General features: G+C 35.7%; 1 pseudogene across 1 annotated transcript; it reads right to left on the reverse strand.

Moving 5' to 3' along the window:
• Positions 1-5839: 5839 nt before the first annotated feature.
• LOC105555268 lies at positions 5840-8945 on the reverse strand (annotated as a pseudogene). The gene has a single exon (XR_001008447.1). The product of XR_001008447.1 is annotated as a cell division cycle 7-related protein kinase pseudogene (transcript).
• Between the last annotated feature and the right edge of the window lie 11007 nt (positions 8946-19952).

Raw genomic sequence — 19952 nt, forward strand, 5'->3', positions numbered from 1 at the left:
GCCATTCTCCTGCCTCAGCCTCCCGAGTAGCTGGGACTACAGGTGCCTGCCACCTCGCCCGGCTAATTTTGTGTGTTTTTAGTAGAGACGGGGTTTCACCAGGTTAGCCAGGATGGTCTCAATCTCCTGACCTTGTGATCCGCCCATCGCGGCCTCCCAAAGCGCTGGGATTACAGGCGTGAGCCACCGCGCCTGGCCCAATCTGCAATTTTATATCTTTTGCCATATTGGAAAATTCTCAGCCATTATTTTTTTCAAATTATTTATCAGCCCTGCTCCTCTCCTTCTGTGACTATAAAAATACAAATGTTTAACATTTTGGCATTGTTTCGCAGGTCCTTGAGGCTTTGTTCTTTTTTAAAAACTGTATGTGCTCTATGTTGTGCATATTGGGTAAATCTTACTGATCTGTATTCAACTTCAGTGATTCTATTTTCTGTAACCTATGACACTATGATATTGAGCCAATCTCATAAGATAACAAAATTTCTGTTAGTATAATTTTCAGTTTTGCAATTTCTATTTGGCTCTTTTAAAAATAACTGCTATTTTTATCAGTATTTTCAAGAGAAAAAAATTGAGAAATTCTCAATCACTATTTCTTCAATTATTTGCATACTTTCTCCTTTGGTCAGTCAAATTACAAATATGCTTGACCTCTTTAATTCTCCTACAGTTCCATGATGCATTGTTAATTTTTTTGAAATATTTTTCACCCTGCATTGTATTTTAGCTAGTTTCTATCTTCAAGTTTACTAATTTTGAAGTTCAGTATCACTAATGATTACTTTTTAATATCCTTATCTACCCATTCTAACATCTGTGCCATTTGTGGCTTAGTTTGCATGTCTTTTTTTCCTATAACAATTTCTATTTTCCTGTTTTTTTTTTTTTTTTTGTAGTCCTGGTAATTGTTTCCCAGTTGGCGATACTGTGAATGTACCTTTTTGTATAGAATATTTTTTTTTCAGCCACAGAAGGTATTTTAATTTATTTTTAACTTTTATTTTAAGCTCATGGGTACAAGTACAGGTTTGTTACACAGGTAAACTTGTGTCATGGGAGTTTTTTGTACAGATTATTTCATCACCCAAGTATTAAGCGTAGTACCCATTATGTATTTTTCCTGATCCTCTCCCTCCTCCCACCCTCAGAAAAGCCCAACTATGTGTTGTTTCCCTCCATGTGTCCATGTGTTCTCATCATTTAGTTCCCACTTATGAGTGAGAACATGCAGTATTTTTAAAAATTCTATAAATATTATGAACCCTTATTCTAGAACTTGATTAACTTACTTGGAGGTAGTTTGATCCTTTTAATGCTTGCTTTTGAGTTTTGTTGGGAAAGACCAGCACTGAATTACTGTAGGACTAATTGTAACTCACCATTGGAGTGATCACCTTCCAGGTAGTTTATCTGATGCTGCTGTTGGAAACATGAACTCTTCCTGGCCCTGTATTTCCTCACTGGACATGTGTCTCTTTCATTTGGTTCTTTTCTTGGCCTTAGGTAGTTTTTTTACACATTGTAGCTAATGGGGACACTCACTATTTCCAGTTCTTTGTGAACTCTACGGATTTTCCCTTGTAATTTGTTAAGGTAGTTTTTTCTCAGACCCCGGGTGACTTTTTTCATATGCACACACTGATCAGTACTCAACTGAAGACTTTAAAGAAACTCTGTAGAGCTCTGCAGTGCTCTATCTTGGCAGGTTCCATCTTTTGACTCTGCTTTGTTAATTCTATCAACCTTACCCTTACCATGCCTCCACCTATGTCTTCTCAGTTCAAAGTACCTCTGGCACCCCTGCCTGGTTTTTGTCTCTTTGTGAGATGGCCTGGAAACTCTTTCTAGATAGTAAGCTGGGACCATCATTAGGTTTCCCTCATTTGTTTTCTTGACTCTCAAAGATCACTGTCCTTTTCTGCCTGATGTTTAATGCCTGAATACCATTGTTTCAGATTGTATACATATTATGGTTGTTGCTATAATTACTGTTATTATTTTACATCAAATACAAGAATAAATCCAGTACATTAGTCCATCTGTCTTGAAAACAGACGTTTCTATATATAGTGTTTTCCTAAATTATATTCTTTATTCTTTTAATGCTTATGTTATTCCATATTTGATCAAGGAAAGCTTCTTCATGTTGATGTAAAGGTTATTTTGCTTGAATTTTTGGTTTTACAGTTTTATAAAACAGCCTAGATTATTTTGTACACATTCTTTCCACAGACTGATTATCCGTCACGCCTCATATGTCATGAGTTGTAATTGCAGACTTCACTAGTTATAAATTAAATCTGTTATTTTAGTAACCGGATTACCTTGAAAAATGTACTTCACTACATGAGTAGTTAAGCTAATTTTCTTTTTTAGTTAAGCTAATATAATACCTCCTATCTTGCTTTGTTGTAGGAGCTAAATAAAATGCTAAATATAATAAGTCCTGGTAGAAACCTTCATATTTAATACACATTTAAAACATGGTATATTATTTTACCTTTCTTCTGTCTCAGGGATAAGTACATCGATCATTAACTGTAAGAATCAATATGGAGATTTCGCTACTAGTGTTTTTGTTTGTTTTGTTTTTGTTTTTTTTGTTTGTTTGTTTGTTTTGGGGGGGATGGAGTCTCTCCCTCTGTCACCCAGGCTGGAATGCAGTGGCGTGATCTCTGCTTACTGCAAGCTCCACCTCCCAGGTTCACGCATTCTCCTGCCTCAGCCTCCCCAGTAGTGGGACTACAGGCGCCTAGCACCACGCCCGGCTAATTTTTTGTATTTTAAGTAGAGACAGGGTTTCACTGTGTTAGCCAAGATGGTCTCCATCTCCTGACCTCGTGATCCGCCTGCCTTGGCTTTCCAAGGTGCTGGGATTACAGGCGTGACCCACCGCGTCCGGCTGCTACTAGTGTTTTAATTGTCCTATTGCACCAGTAATTGTTTAGAAAAATGATATATTCCACTAATTTAAAAATAATTCCTGAGGAACCTTCATTTTATTCTTTCTCTTTCTGAAATCAGATAAGTACATGATGAATGGTTTCTGCATGCACTAAACATAATGTGCCATTAATCATGGAGTCTGCTGGGTTATAAGTGCTGTGTCATTATATCAAACTCTCACCTCCATCTGCCCATCAGAATGTATTACACACCTCAGAGAACTTGAGACAGGAAACCAATATCAAGTGACAGGGTATCAGGACATCTTTAATGTCTGACACAATTCCCTCTCTGCCACATAATTATGTTAGGATTCATTTTTATTTCTTTCTTGAGGCTTAATGAATGGCAAATCATTACTAGTTCAAATATGGCTTATGAATTGTTTATCTGAATTTAAAATAACTTTGAGCAAAATTTGTTCACGAAAAATAAATTTCTGAGTAGAAAATCATTACTTATTATATTGGCAGCTGGCTTTTTTGAATTTCTGTTGTAAGCCCCAAAGAACAACTAGACTTTAAAAGAATAAAAAAGGGAGAGAGAAAAAAAAGAAGAGAGGAGAGAGGGAAGAACAGAACACAATATAAGAGAAAGACTCATGAGAATGAGCAAAAAACTGTATTGGTTTTATTGGACCAAAATTTCCATCTACCTCCTAGTGTACTCAGTCACGTGAATGATACAGGGTAGCAGAAGAAATGTGGTTAAGACAACAAAACAATAGTTTAGAAATCACAGATACTTCATAACAGAGAAGGTAGCAAAGGACAAATTTGCTTTCTCTATCTCCCTCAGTCTTTATGCTTCTAGTCCTAATACTGTCAATATAGTCTAAAGTAGGTTAACAGTGAGAGAATAATGGCAGCATGGTTTCAGGATAACGTGGAATGGTATACAGTAGATTAGCTAGAGGATGTTAAGTACCTGAAAATAAAGACAGAGTGGCACATGTGAACAGGTAAGAAGTGGTGACAAAAGCGATAATGAACAATAACTATAGAAAAGGTGCAAAGAACACAAACAGACACTTCTCAAAAGCAGCCACCAAGCATATAAAGTTCAACATCGCTGATCATTAGAGAAATGCAAGTCGAAACCACCATGAGATACCTTCTCACACCAGTCAGAATAGCTAATATTAAAAAGTCAAAAACAAACAAACAAACAAAAACAGATGCTGGTGAAGTTGTGGAGAAAAAGGAACACTTTTACACTGTTGGTGGGAGTGTAAATTAGGTCAACCATTGTAGAAGACAGTGTGACAATTCCTCAAAAACCTAAAGACAGAAATATCTTTCAACTCAGCAATCGCATTACTGGGTATATATCCAAAGGAACAGAAATCATTCTATTATAAAGACACATGTACACATATGTTGGTTGCAGCACTATTCACAATAGGAAAGACCTGGAATCAACCCAAATGCCCTTCAGTGATCATCTGGGTCAAGAAAATGTGGTCCATGTACACCATGGAATACTATACAACCATAAAACATTAACAAGATCATGTCCTTTGCAGGGACACGGATGGGGCTGGAGGCCATTATCCTTAGCAAACTAACGCAGGAACAGAAAACCAAATACCATATGCAGTGGGAGCTAAACGATGAGAACTCATGGACACACAGAGGAGAACAGCACACACTGGGGCCTATCAGAGAGTGGAGGGTGGGAAAAGAGAAATAATCACGAAAAATAACTAATGGGTACTAAGCTTAACATCTGGGTAATGAAATAATTGGTACAATAAACCCCCATGACACACATTTACTTATATAACAAACCTGCACATCCTGTAGATGTACCCCTGAACTTAAAATAAATGTTAACAATAAGAAAAGGTACCAGAAATAGCACTGTTTCTGTCACTTCATAAGATACGTTCTGTTATTATGCCCCTTTTGCAAATGAAAAGAATTGTGCAGAGAACCTCAAATACAGGCAAGATGGTGCAGAATTGTTTCTCCATTCTCCTCCTCACAACTAAAACCCTGGAAATAAAGAAGAGGCAACCAAAGAACATTGAACGATGATAAAAAAGAAGCTGAACATGTTTGGGACTCCAGGATTGGAGAAACACAGCAACAGCAGACAGTCTCATATCCAACAAATATGACTTAGACCCAGGATTTCCTGACCTCCTGTATAGCAAAATAAGGTAGGTCAGTACTTTTATTCTTCTCCTGGATTTAAAAAAAAAAAAAGTTCCACTGACATTATCAGGCAAGCCTGGCACCATGCTGGCCAGGGTGTTGCATCAGGAAGCCTGATAGATACAAGATATAAGAGACCAGTGGACACACTCCCCTTCCCACTGAGTCCATCCCCTGACTCAGCAAGCAACAATGGGCAGTAGGGCAGCATCATTAAGGGGAATCTGCCATAGCCTTGCAAAAGGACTTGAAGGCATAGGAATAAATAATACAAACAAATTGTACAAAATGAACAGAGAATAACTAAATTGTGGACAATTCAAGAGGACAACTCAATTTGTAATTGGAATCTCTGAAGGAGGGGATGTAAATATTAGAAGAAATGTTTTTTTAACTTGTCAGAAACTATTAGCCCCAGGGGGAGAAAGTAATTAAAACTACACTAAAGTACATCAAAATTTAATTGCTTAAAACCCATGATACAGAGAAAATGTCAATAATAGTCAGATTTTTAAAAAGACACGTTATACTGAGGGGTATGAAAATTAGAATAAAAGCAGACTTCTCATCACAAACAATTCAACTCAGAAGACAATGGAGCAACATCTTTTAAGTATTGAAGAAAACAAATGTCATGCTGGAATTCTATCCTCAATCACATGTCTTTCAAAAAGAAATGTAAAACAAAGACTTTCTCAGGCTTATCAAAGGTTAGAGATTTTTTTTTAAATATAAAAGGATAACTTTATTAAATATACAAATTCAAGAGCATTCAACTTTTTTAAGATTATGGCATAAGACAGAGCAGATCAATGGTAATGGTTTGTATAGATATATCCTATAATTATCAAACAGATTAGGTAGATATACTGGCCTATCAATGCTCAAAATAACAAAATGAATATATGTCCGTCAACTATTTCTGTATTTTATGACTACTAAATAGGAAATCTGTCAGCTGACCCAACCACCGGACTTTTTCCCATAGGAAGTTTGATATGCTGTCATTGATATATATCATTTCTGAATATAAACCTCTATCTTGGATCCTTGTCTCTTTGCCTACTTCATTATCTCTCTTCCCAACCCACCTAAGACTTAGTCAAAAGAGGATACAGAGATCTGGATGGCTCTACGCAGAGGAAAAATCTCCAATAATACTGTCAATTCTGTATTCACTTTTCCTTTCATCAGCTACCTAATTATATCTAAGATAGTGTGAAAAAATATACAACTCAAAAAAGAAAAGCATTTGGACTATCAATCTTCACCTTGGTCCTGCAGCTTCCCTTTATCAACCAGTGTATATATTATTTTAAATTCCCAACTATAAACATATGCAATAATTAATAAAACATCCAGAAACTTTGTGGTCAGCATCATATAATTTCCGAGGAGAATGTTTTTGGTAGGGGCAGAGAAGGAAGAAAATCGAGAAGCCATTAAGAAAAAATGGCAATTTGCACTAAAATGCTTTCATAAAGTGTTTTTTAAAAATGGATAAATTCAATTTTAAGTGATACTTTGCACCATGACCAACTTTTCCTCATTGTTTTAGTGTTCATAAAAGGCATAATATGTACCTCTAGAAAAGGAAATTATCTTCTTTACTTACAACATTGTTAGAGCACCAGCACCAGGTTGATTTTCTCCAAAGTGTACATAGCTCATAACTGTAAAAAAATTTACAAATTAAGTCTTTTGATTCATTTAATCCTCATCACATCTGTTAATTTTAATTAATTAAAGCTAAAACTGTTCCTTTTTCTGCATATGTTAGTGAAAGGTAATTAGGGAAACTAAAAATCTGACCTAATAGGAACCCACCTAAAATCTACTTAGGTAGGTTTAATTCAAAGAAGATCATGTTGTTAGTCCCAACAACTATCCCAGGCATTTTAAGTATTCTTAATCTATATTTTAGAATGTGTCACCAAACACTAAAATGTTAAAATAAATTATTAATCCTGCTCTGGTCTCTAAACAAGAACTTACGGCTATTACAAAGTATTCCTTTTTATTCTACCTCATAACAGTAAACATTAAATGAAGACCCATCATCACAAGCTCATATCTTTAAAAAATGGATGCAACAAAACTTCTTCTGCTGTTATTCTTGAAGCTGGATTTAGATCTAGCAGTTTATCAAGTAGGTCATAAGCTTCATCAGGTACCTCATTCCAGCCTTCTAAATTGGTAGTATACTCATCAAAACAACACCCACAGCTATTACTATCCCCCTTTTTAAATGAATTCCCTGAGTATTGTCTTGGAGGTGTTTGTATGAGGCGAGAAGCTTTATGGTCAGTCTTCTCTGAAATAGTTGGTTGATGAGAAGCAGGCCCTTGTATATCACTTGTGAACTTGGGAGTGTTAGAATCCATACCCCTGAGTCTCTCACAGAGTTTTGTCACGTCTTGCACTGGAACTTCTTTGCTACATAATATTGATTTCCCAAAAGTTTTAGCAGCTTGGATAGTTTCTCTGGATCCCTGAATTGTCATAATTTGGGCCAAAGCAGTTAAATCATCACTTGCTTTATAAAATGGGTATCGTCCACTAAGCAAAGAAAGAAATATGACACCTGCAGACCACATGTCAATTGCTGTAGTTTGATTGGGGCACTTTGTCAATACCTCTGGTGCTCTGAATCCTGGTGTACCTGCCCTAGGGGCAACCTGCTGATGCCTTGAAAGGCAAATACTACAAACTTTTATCTGTTGCATAGCAGTCACAGGTCAGGCTAGCCGGGCAAGAACTGGCAGCTTTCCTCATCACACCACTATTCATAACTTTTGCAGAAATAGCCTTCTTTTTTGTTGCTAACTTTCTAGACAGTACATCCACAGTCTTTGACTGCTTCATGAGTTTCACTGCAGGGCTCTCATGTGAAATGGAGCTGTGTATATTGAAATTTCTTTTTCCAAAAACAGAGCACTGGACAGAAAGGCCTACAGATCCCTCCTTTCCATCTTTTCCTTGTTTAATCTGAATTTGTGCCTTTGTGCAGGGTCTTTTAACAGAAGCTTTTGTGGTGGACTGCTGATCTAGCTCCTTAGGTACTGGGTCACTCAATGGAATCCTGTTTCCTGTGATTATGTGGGATTTGTTTTGTGAACACCTTTCCTGCTGAGCTTCAGACTGGACAAATTTGAAAAGCTCTATTTTCATATCATGGGTTCCTTGGGCCAAACCAAAGTCTACCAAGGCATACTTTTTCAAGCGCCTATTATATAAAAAATTGCTGGGCTTAACATCACGGTGAACAATACCAAACTGATGGATGCGTTTCAAAGCTTTGAACAGATTAAACATATATTCCCGTACTTCTTGAAAGGAAAGAGAATTCAAAATGGCCAAAAATGACTCATGCTGCAGATATGGCATAGCAATAACTACATGATCATTCTTCCTAAAGCAGTATTTAACTCCCATGACATTATATTGCCCCCAGCCACTGTTAGGCGCTGAAGTTCAGCTGCAGTTCTTACAGGATGACTTGTTGGAATCAAGTGTTTTAGAGCAATTTTCTCTTCAGGTCCTACTTGTAACTGTACTGTGGCCAAATTAACAGAGCTGAAAGTGCCTTCTCCAATTTTGTCCTTAATCTTAAACACATTACCAAGCTGTGGTACAGGCTTCTCAATATCTTTTTTAACACCTGCAAGTTTAAAATTCTGTTTTTTTTTTTTTTTAAAGGCCTTCAACCTGAAACCGGTCATGCTGGGGAGAAAAAGCCATTGACTCAACCATTTGAATCCCCAAAGACGCCTCCATCAGAAGACAATTGGGATGCAAAATGCCAGCTAAGGGGTTATATTCACAGGGGAAGCAAAGCAGGGTTTAAGGGAGTACGACTTCTGTGGCTCCCCACATGCCTGGGTCGCCGTCTCCAAGAGCTCCCCACCTCAGGTTAGAGATTTTTATTACCAGTTACCTATGCTAAAGTAAATACTATAGGGAGTCCTTAAAAAAAACAAAAATTATATCAAATAGAAATCTGCATTTAAACAACAAAATAAATAACACTGGAAATGATCATTACATGTATAAATATAAACATTATTTCTAAATTTTAAAAGTTTTTAAGTATAATTAATCATTTAAAGGAAATAAAAAAGGAATGCACTTTAAAATACATGACATGTATGGAAATGTTATGACAACAGAAGAAAGTTTTGGGAAGGAGAAACGAAAATATATCACTGTGGTATTCTAATGCACTGTGTAAGGAAGTACACTATTGCTTGAAAATAGACTGTGATAAATACGCATATGTACTATATAAACCCCAAGGCAACCACTGAAAGAACAAAACAAAAAGTAATAGCTAATAAGTAAAAAGGGAGATATATGTAATAATAAAAAATACTTGATTTTTTTTAAGAAACAAAGGAACAAAGGAAACGAAAAAGGAAATAATAAATGGGAAAAATACAGCAAAATGGTATATCTAGATCAAATATCAATGAATGCATTGATTAAAAATTATCTAAACATCAAATTAAGAGCAGAGTCATTCACATTATATGAAAAGTAAACTCCAACTATATTATTCTTGCAGAAAACCAACCTTAACTATAAAGACAAAAAGAAGTTTAAAACAGAAAGATTGAAAAATGTATCCCATTTCAACACTAATGAAAAGCAATCTAGAATTTCTATATTAATATGAAAAAAAGTAGTTTTCAGAGAAAAGAATACTGCCAGGAATGTAGTGGGCCATTTTTTAAAGTAATAAAGGAATCGATTTGTCATAAGGATTTAACCCTAAATGTGTATTCATCTAATAATAGAGTTCAAAATACACGAATTGAAATCTGATAAAAATAACAATGAAAAGCAAATGAATCCACAGTTGTATTTGAATACTTCAGTACCATTTTCTCAATAATTGATACAATAAGAGAGAAAACAAATAAGAATACAGACTTGAACAGCAATATTAACCAACATGACTAGTTGACAATTATCAACAACCTTTGCAAAAGCAGAAAAACACACATTGTATTCAAGTCTATGTTGAATATGTTCTAAGATAGCCAATATTATAGGCAATAAAACCAAAATCTGCTTTAGTCAAGGCTGTCCAGAGAAACAGAACCAATAGAGCTAGAATGTGTGTGTATTTGTGTGTATGTGTGCACATAAAGTGGGAGAGGATAGAGAGAGAGAAAGAGAGAGAGAAAGAGAGAGAGAAAGAGAGAGAGAGATTATGAGAATTGGATTATAAGGTTGTAGATGCTTCAAGTTCTCCATCTTCAGGGCAAGTCAGTAGGCTGGAAACCCTGGCAAGAACTGATGTGACAGCTTAGGTCCAAAGGAAATTTGGAAGCAGAATCAATAAGTGTAATTCTAATCATTTGAATTATGTTTTCCGTCAACTATGAAATTGAATTAGAACTCAACAAAAGAAAGAAATCTGGATAATCCACAATATTTGAACACAAAATAAAATATTTCTAAATAAAACTCTCACGTTCATTGCACTATTATTCCCAAGAAGAATTACGTGGAAAAAACCTAAACGACCATTAATGGATGAATGGAAAAATAAAATATTATTTTTAAATATAGGAAGGAATATTATTTGACCTTTATAAAGGAAATCCTGTCATTTGTAACAATGTGGATGAATCTAGAAGATATTATACTAAGTGAAATAAGCCAGACACAAAAGACAAATCCTGCATGATCTCATGATCTGTGGAAGGGAAAATAGTCAAACTCATAGAAGCAGAGAGTAAGAATGGTTGTTGCTATGGATGGCAAGGAGGAAATGGGGAGATGTTGATCAAAGGATACAAAGTTTCAGTTATGCAAGACAAATGAGTTCTGGTATTTAGTGTACATCATGGTCACTAAGTTAGCAATACTTGAAATTTGCTAAGAGGTGTAGAGCTTATCAAATCTGTGGTTCTTACCATGCACACACACACCCAAAGAGAGAAAATGGCAACTATGTGATATGTTAACTGGCTTGATTATGGTGATCATTTCATATTGCATATGTATATCAAAACATCAGGTTATGCATCTTAAATATACACAATTTGTACTTGTCAATTATACCTCAATAAACTGAAAATTTAAAAAAATATGTTTAGAAAAAAATCGATGAGGCCAGGTGCGGTGGCTCATGCCCATAATCTCAGCAGTTTGGGAGGCCGAGGCAGGCGGATCACCTGAGGTCAAGAGTTCAAGACCGGCCTGTCCAACATGGTGAAACCTTGTCTCTACAAAAATAGAAAAATTAGCCAGTCATGATGGCAGGTATCTGTAATCCCAGCTACTCGGGAGGCTGACACAGGATAATCACTTGAACGCGGGAGGCAGAGGTTGCATGAGCCGAGATTGCGCCATTGCACTCCAGCCTGGGTGACTGAGCAAGATTCTATCTCAAAAGAAAAAAAAGAAAAAAGGAAAAAAATCTATGAAATTCATAGTGTAAATAGAATAAAAAGAACAAAAAGATCATCTCAAGAATTAAAGGATTTACAGAAGTCCACCATCCAATCCTGATTAAAACAAATAACAACAAAAACTTCAGAAATATATGCATATAAGCATATCTCTTAAATCTCATGGAAGGCATCTATGAAAGAAACACCTATAGTTAACATTGTACTTAATGGTAAAAGACTAAATCCTTTCCCATTGGGATAACAAACATGGCAAGTATGTATGATCTTATGACTTCTACTAAATATTATACTGTAGATTCTGCCTGCTGCAACAAGGAAAATGGATAAAGTAAATCTAGATTGCAAGGAAAAATTAAAACTCTTTATTTACATATTCATAAGCAAACTTGCTAAACTGACCTATTTGTTCTAGGAATATGATAGTAGATTCAGCAGAATTTTTTCTATGGATCATGACACACAATGGGGAAAAATAGTCTATTTAACAAATGGTGCTGGAAAAAACAAATATTCATATGAAGAAGAATGAAATTGGACTGTTATCTCATATTGTATATAAAAATCTACTCAGAATAGACTACAGGCTTAAATGTAAGACCTCAAAATAGATTAAAGGCTTAAATGTAAAACTTGTTTTTTCTATACATCTGTAGAAAAAATTCTGCTGAATCTGCTATCATATTACTAGAACAAATAATTCAGCTTAGCAAATTTGCTTAATATTCTTAATACTGTGAAATTGAATATTATGAAATATTAGTGATGTAAATTAAAGAAGAACTAAGTAAATGAAGAGATACAGTGTGGTCACAGTTAAGAAAATTCATTATTGTTATGGTGCCAGTTTTCTCAAATTGGTCTATAAATTCAGTGTAATCAGAATTAAAACCCCAGCAGCCTTCTTTGTAAAAACCGACAAGCTTATTTAAAAATTAATGTGGAAATGCAAAAATAATTTAATAAAGAAGAACAAGGTTGAATGAGCTACATTTGTGATTCCAAGATTCACTATGAGGCTAAAGTAATCAAGAGAGTGTGACATTAGCATAAAGAGAGGCACCAGTTCAATAAAACAGAGAAGAGAACCACAAAACATACCCACACACCTACATGGACAGTTGATTTTTTAAGAAAGGTGCCAGGATCAGTGAATGAATATAAAGTGTAAGATTTTCAACAAATGGTGCTGGAACAATTGAATAAATAGGAATTTTAAAAAGCTTCATTCACAACATATACAAACATTTATTTGACATGGATTATAGCTGTAACAGTCAAAAATACGAAACTTCTATTAAAAATGACAAGAAAAATTTAGTGACTTTGGATTAGGCAGATATTTTGATAACATAATCAATAAAAAGGAAAAAGTGCTAAAATACTAACGCATCCAAATGGGAAGAGAGGAAGTCAAACTACCCCTGTCTGCAGATGACAGGATTCTGTATCTAGAAAACCCCATAGTCTTGGCCCAAAAACAAAGAATGATAAAGAACTTCAGCAAAGTCTTAGGATAAAAAATCAATGTACAAAAATCACTAGCATTCTTATACAACAACAGTTGTTAAGCTGAGAGCCTAATCAGGAAGCAATCCCACTCACAATTACCACAACATATATAAAATGCCAAAGAATACAGCCAATCAGTGAGGTGAAAGTATCTCTACAAGGAGAACTATAAACCACTACTGAAATAAATCAGAGAAGGTCACAAATGAATGGAAAAACAATCCATGCTCTTGGATAGGAATAATTAGTACCATTAAAATGGCCATATCTTTTGTGGCCATTGTGAATGGGACTGCATTCCTACTTACGCTCTCAGCTTGACTCTTGTTGTTGTATAGGAATGCTAGTGATTTTTTTATATTGATTTTTTATCCTAAGCAGTTTCAATGCTATTCCTATCTAACTACCAATGACATTGGTAGTTTCAATGCTATTCCTATCTAACTACCTAACTAAATTAGGTATTCCTATCTAACTACCTAACTAAATTAACTACTATCTAACTAAATTAGCAGTTTCAATGCTATTCCTATCTAACTACCAATGACATTCTTCACAGAACTAGAAAAATGCATTTTAAAACTCATATGGAAGCTGGGTGTGGTGGCTCATGCCTATAATTCCAGTATTTGGAGAGACCGAGGTGGGCAGATCACCTGAGGTCAGGAGTTTGAGACCAGCCTGACCAACAGGTTTACTAGAAACCTTGTCTTTACTATAAACAGAAAAATCAGCCCCACCTGGTGGTTGTAGTCCCAGCTGCTCAGGAACCTGAAGCAGGAGAATCACTTGAACCTGGGAGGCAGAGGTTGCAGTGAGTGAGTGAGTGGAGATCATGCCACTGCACTCCAGCCTGGGTGACAGGGCCAGACTCCATTTCAAAAAAAAAAAAAAAAAAAAATCGTATGGAAGCTAAAAAGAGCCTGAATAGTCAAGTCAATCCTAAGCAAAAAGAACAAAGCTGGAGGCATCACATGACTAAACTTCAAACTGTACTACAGGGCTACAGTAACCAAAACTTAATGGCATTGGTACAAAAACAGATCCCAAAACCAATGGAACAGAATGCAAAGTCCTGAAATAGCACTGCACACCTACGACTATCTGATCTTCAACAAAGCTGACAAAAACAAGCAATGGGAAAAGGATTTCCTATTCAATAAATGGTACTGGGATAACTGGCTAGCCATATGCAGAAGATTGAAACTGGACCCCTTCCTTACAACATATACAAAAATCAACTTAAGAGAACTTAAATGTAAAACCCTAAACTATGAAAACCCTGGAAGGCAACCTAGGCAATAACATTCTAGGCACAGGAACTGGCAAAAATGTAATGATGAAGATGCCAAAAGCGACTGCAATAGAAGCAAAAATTGACAAATGGGATCTAATTAAACCAAAAAACTTCTGCACAGCAAAGCAAACTATCAACAGAGTAAACAGACAACCAGACAACCTACAGAATGACAGAAAATATTTGCAAACTATACATTTGACATAAGTCTAATATCCAGTATCTGTAAGGATCTTAAATTGACAAGAAATAACCCCATTAAAAAGTGGGCAAAGGACATAAACAGATAGTTTTCAAAAGAAGACATTCATGTGGCCAACAAGCATATGAAAAAAAGTTCAACATCCCCGATCATTAAAGAAATGGAAATCCAAACCACAATTAGATATCATTTCATACCAGTCATAATGGCTATTATTAAAAAAGTGAAAAAAAATAACAGATGTTGGTGAGGTTGCAGAGAAAAGGGAATACTTGTCCACCTTTGACAGGAGTGTAAATTAGTTCAGCCATTGTGGAGGGCAGTATGTTGATTCCTCAAAGAGCTAAAATCAGAACAACTATTTGACCCAGAATTCCCATTATTGAATACATACCCAAAGGAATATAAATCATTGTATCATAAAGACACATGCATGCATATGTTCATTGCAATACTATTCACAATGGCAAAGACATGGAATCAACCCAAATGCCCATCAAAGGAAGACTGGATAAATAAAATGTGGTACATATATACTATAGAATACTATGCAGCCATAAAAACGAATGAAATCATGTCCTTTGCAGTAACATGGATGGAGCTGGAGGCCATTATGCTTAGCAAAGTAACACAGGGACAGAAAACCAAATACCACATCTTCCCACTTATAACTGGGTGCTAAATGATGAGAACACAAGGACACATAGAGGGGAACAACATACACTGGGGCCTACCTAAAGATGGAGAGAGGAGGAGGGAAGGGATCAGAAAATAATAACTATTAGATACTTGGCCTAGTATCTGGGTAACAAAACAATCTGTATAAAAAATCCCTGTGACAAAAGTTTACCTATGTAAAAAACCTGCACATATACCCCTGAATCTAAAATAAAAGCTTTAACAAAATCTACAAAATCAAAGCATTCATAAGCAAAATTATTCTTGTTATTGAGACTTGAGATAAATTTCTGTTGCTTTAAATTAATTTTACTCATTTATTAAGGAATATTTAAAAGTTTAAGGTAGGGTGTAAGATTGACCCTCTGCATTTGTGCACTTGCAGGATCCAGGAGAGTATTAATAACCACAGAGTGAGACTATCCTGCTCCATACTGTAGTTGACAGTAAAGAGATAGTAAAGAGATTGTCCGTTTTTCCACCTGTGCTTAATACATATCTGCCTGGACCCTTGGTGGGAAGTTGAAGTCAAGAAGGAGCCATCATTCTTGGGGGCAGCCACCTCTTTGCAGGACCCTATGACTCCAGGAACAGAAGTCAAGCTGTAACTTAAGGTGACTAATCAAAATAATTTCCCATATCTTCAAACTCTACTTCAAACACTGCCTTCACCTTCTAGTTCCGAGTGAACTGTATTCCTACATTACGCTCTTATTTCTTTAATCTTAAAAAAGTGAACCTCTCGATACCATTTCCAACTTCTACCACCACTCTCTTTTTTTGGCTTGCTTTACAACAAAACACACTGACAAAGTTGTTTCTACTTATGTTTCCAATTCTCCTCAAGTTTTCACTTGAATAAATTCCAACAGGTTTTTGCCTTCGTCACTCCTAAATCAGGGTTTTGTCACGTCCAAATAATACCCATGTTGCTATATACAATGTTTAATCTGGATCTTCAGCACAGGACAGAGGTGATCACTGATTTCTCCTAGGAAGCTTTCAATGGGCAACTGGAAGTTCACTTTAACTCAAGACATTATAAAATCAGTTTTCTTTTTCCCATTTTTTGTGAGCTCTGTTCTAATCTCTCTATGCTTTGCTGTTACTTCATCTCTTAACATTAAACATGTGAATACCACTTGGATCTGTCCTTGAATTCTCCTTCGAGTCTATCTATACTCATTCCTTTGATGGCCATGTCCATTTATATGCTGATTCCTCTAAAATTTACATTTTCATCTCTGACTCCTACTCTGAACTTCCCAAATCCTGCTGTCAGACTGATGGTTCTGGTGTGAATCTGATAAGTGCCTCAAATTTAACCAGTTAAAATAAGTGCATCTGATGTCACTCATCAGCCCCTTCTCACCAGCCTTCTCTGTTGATGGCAAGTCCATCTTTACAGTTGCTCAATACAAACCTTAACTCTGCCTGTTCTTAACATCACGTCTGGACCATTAGGAAATCCAGTTGGTTCTATTTTCCGCTATGGTTATAGTTGTACCTAATCATTTAAGATCATCCTGGCACTTGCCTGATACAAACCATCTTAAAATATTTTGAGTATTTTCCTCCCTCTCACATAACTCTAGCCACAACAGCTTTCATGCTTGTCCTGACCATGTTAGACACACTCACCTTTATAGAACATGAAAACATCCAGGTGCAACATTTTGGGTAAAGTTATTTTTCTTCTAGTCTCCTTAAGTATTGGCAAATGTCAATTTTATATAAACAGTACATTTTGAGATATGGCTAATTAAATATAAATCTCAAACAAGGAAACTATAAAAACCCTAAAATGAGAGGTAATGAACTCTTTTTTGAATCTATCTGCCCTGGGTTCATTGTGCCTTCTCTAAGCACTTGTACCAACAAGCATGCTATTGATATAGGAGTTAAGAAGGAATTACTTAGGTAGATAGCAAGGTCATGGGAGTCTTCGGTAAGGCTTTTCTTTTTAATGAAAAGCAGCCCCAAATCATTTTCTAACAAATAGCAGTGGGCAAGCCCTGAGCTTGTATGGGTGAATGATGGCAGGAACTAAGGACTAGACATTTTCAAAATGGCGGGTCCATCTTCCCTTCTCTGCCAGCCACCTGTACTGTAGAGGAGCAGACAAGATGGTGCCAATTAACAGGAAAGACCTGTTAGAAGATTGAGCGGGACAACCAGCCTTCCCTGTGCACTACGTAGACATCTTACCTGATGGCACTAATCTGTGAGCCCTGTGTAAATCAGACACGGCCTTCTCTAGCCTGCCTATAAAATCTGCTGCAGTCTGCCGCCTCCCCTCCCCATTTTTTCAGACTTTTCTCTCTCTCTCTCCTGATCTCTCTCCTGCAAGGAGTTGCTCTGCTCTCTCCTTTCTTTTATTAAACTTTCCACTCCTTAACCGGCCCACATGTGCCCGTGTCCTGAATTCTCTATCAGCATGTGATAACAAACTCCAGGGAATATACCCCAAACACTGTAGCCACTCCATTATTACACTGAATTATTTTATAAAACCACTTACTATCAGACAGTATGCTCCTTTGAAAAAAGAAGGAATATAGTTTTTCTTTTGCTATTTCTGTAGTGCCTACCAGATTAACTGACACACAGAAAATGTACAATAAGTATTCGTTGAATTAAATGACTATTACTCTATTTAATATTTATCGCTAATCATGCAGATATAAACTGTCTGCCAAATAGCTTCTATGGCTACTTGAACAAGTTTCAATATGGAGGGTTCTAAAAGCTTTGTAGAGTTAACTTTGTCAACCCAATTATTTCTGAAAAGGTTTTCAATATTTTTAAAGTTTTTAAATATACAACATAAATTATACCTACCCTCTAACACACAACAAAAGCAAAAGTAAGAATTTCACTTTAAAAAGGGTCAGTTTAATTATATAAAGTTCAATTCAAAGTATAACCTTCAGTTTTTGCAAAAATGTGTTAGCTGTAATCCCTCAAAGTAAAGGAGGTAAGGCATTTGAACAGCCAGCGAAGGTAAAGAGATTTTCCAGTGAGAAATATGCTAATTGACAGGCATATTTAAAAGTCTGAAATAAACTTCAAAGATTCAAGATCATCCTTCACGTACAAAATTCAAAATTCCAGGAGAAAAATAGATACATGACAATTAAAAAAAAAAAAAGAAAAGAATAAAGGGAATATGTTTTGTTTTGGAACTGGCACTAAAACATAGTTGTGAAGAAAAAAGTAAACTTACTACTTTAAGATTTCAGTCTTATTAAATCTGCTTTAAAGTTTACAAATTATTAAAATTTTTGAGAAATATGTTGTCTCATTATTTTAAGTTACCTAAAGGAATTAAGTGTAAGCGTCACTTCAAAAATACACTAGTGAGTGATGTCGGTAAAAATGGCAGAGTACACAATACCAATAGCTTCTCTCTTCATAAAGCAATAAAAATAGGCAAAAACGGTCAGAATCAACGTTTTTAGAATTCTGTAGACTAATCAACAGCTTGCAGCAAGTAGGAGAACAATTAATCAAGGAAAAAATAAAACAGCCGAATCATAAAAAAATCAGCACATTTTGTGGTGCTTTATGTTACCCTGGGGCTGTATCTTGCTCCCTAACTTGGTTGTGGTTTTGAAGAGTACACTTCACACTATATTTTTAATTGTTTTGCATGTCTTATAATGTTTTTGTTGAAAGCTGAACATGATATCATAATGCAGCAATATGAAAGTTAGTTTACCTCCTTTCCCCAGAATTTCCTGTTGCTGCTTATTGTAGTTGTTGATTGCTTGCTTAGTGATTTTTCTGAATTACATTTTTAAAGAGTGTATTCTTTATTGGGTGTAGTCACTAAAACCTCTGTTCCATTATCTCATTGGTGAGCTAGTGATTAAACATTTCACAGATGGGGTTGGTAGATTTTTGAATTTTCCCTTCAACATTTAGTCAGGAGTTTTCAGTTTTTCCTTAGGTTCCATGTTCTGCTAGCTCAGAGGCTGAAGATCAGCCAGAAGCAACAGGTTACAGGGTTCTCCTATCTTTCCTGAGCATGCACACAGCCCTTAGCATGTACATGGCTTAGAAATTACCAGAAATATGTTAGGATACTTCAAAACTCATTCCCCAAAGAATCTGATATCACAGATTTTCCTCTCAATCTTTTCTGTTTGTCTGTTGTTTACAACTGTTATTTATGGGTACATGCAGCAATGACTAATATATTTACCTATAAATATTTTAAATATTTTCAACAAACTTTCCCCAGGGCATGGGATTAGGAGAAATCTGGGTAAGAAAAGATAAAGTCAAGTCCTTTGAGCTGGTTGTCCAGAGAGCCACTGGACAGGTAAAATAAAAAATAAAAATAAAAACACACTCTTTGCAAATGAGATCTGTTCTGCTTCTTACTTTAATACTTTCAACGTATTTGTAATAGCTAAAATACTTTGTTTACTACATTCAAAATATGTGCCTCCTGAAAGACATTTTCTATTGGCTGTTTCTCTTCCCTCTATGTATAGGCATACTATTCTGTTTCTTTATATTTTGATTAAAAATGGATATTCTAGATAATATAACAATTCTACTTTTAGTTCCTCCATCATTCAAGGTTTATTGCCATCAGTTTGTTACTAGTTCTGGTTGTGGTAGTGTTGTAATTTTTTTGTTCTGTTGACTTGTTTAGCACTTTTCTAGATAATTCTGTACATTATATATTCTCTGAAGTGTGGAGCTATTGAATTATCTGT

The sequence above is a fragment of the Mandrillus leucophaeus genome, unplaced genomic scaffold, assembly GCF_000951045.1.
Source record: "Mandrillus leucophaeus isolate KB7577 unplaced genomic scaffold, Mleu.le_1.0 Scaffold678, whole genome shotgun sequence".
In the NCBI taxonomy this organism is placed as follows: Eukaryota; Metazoa; Chordata; class Mammalia; order Primates; family Cercopithecidae; genus Mandrillus; species Mandrillus leucophaeus.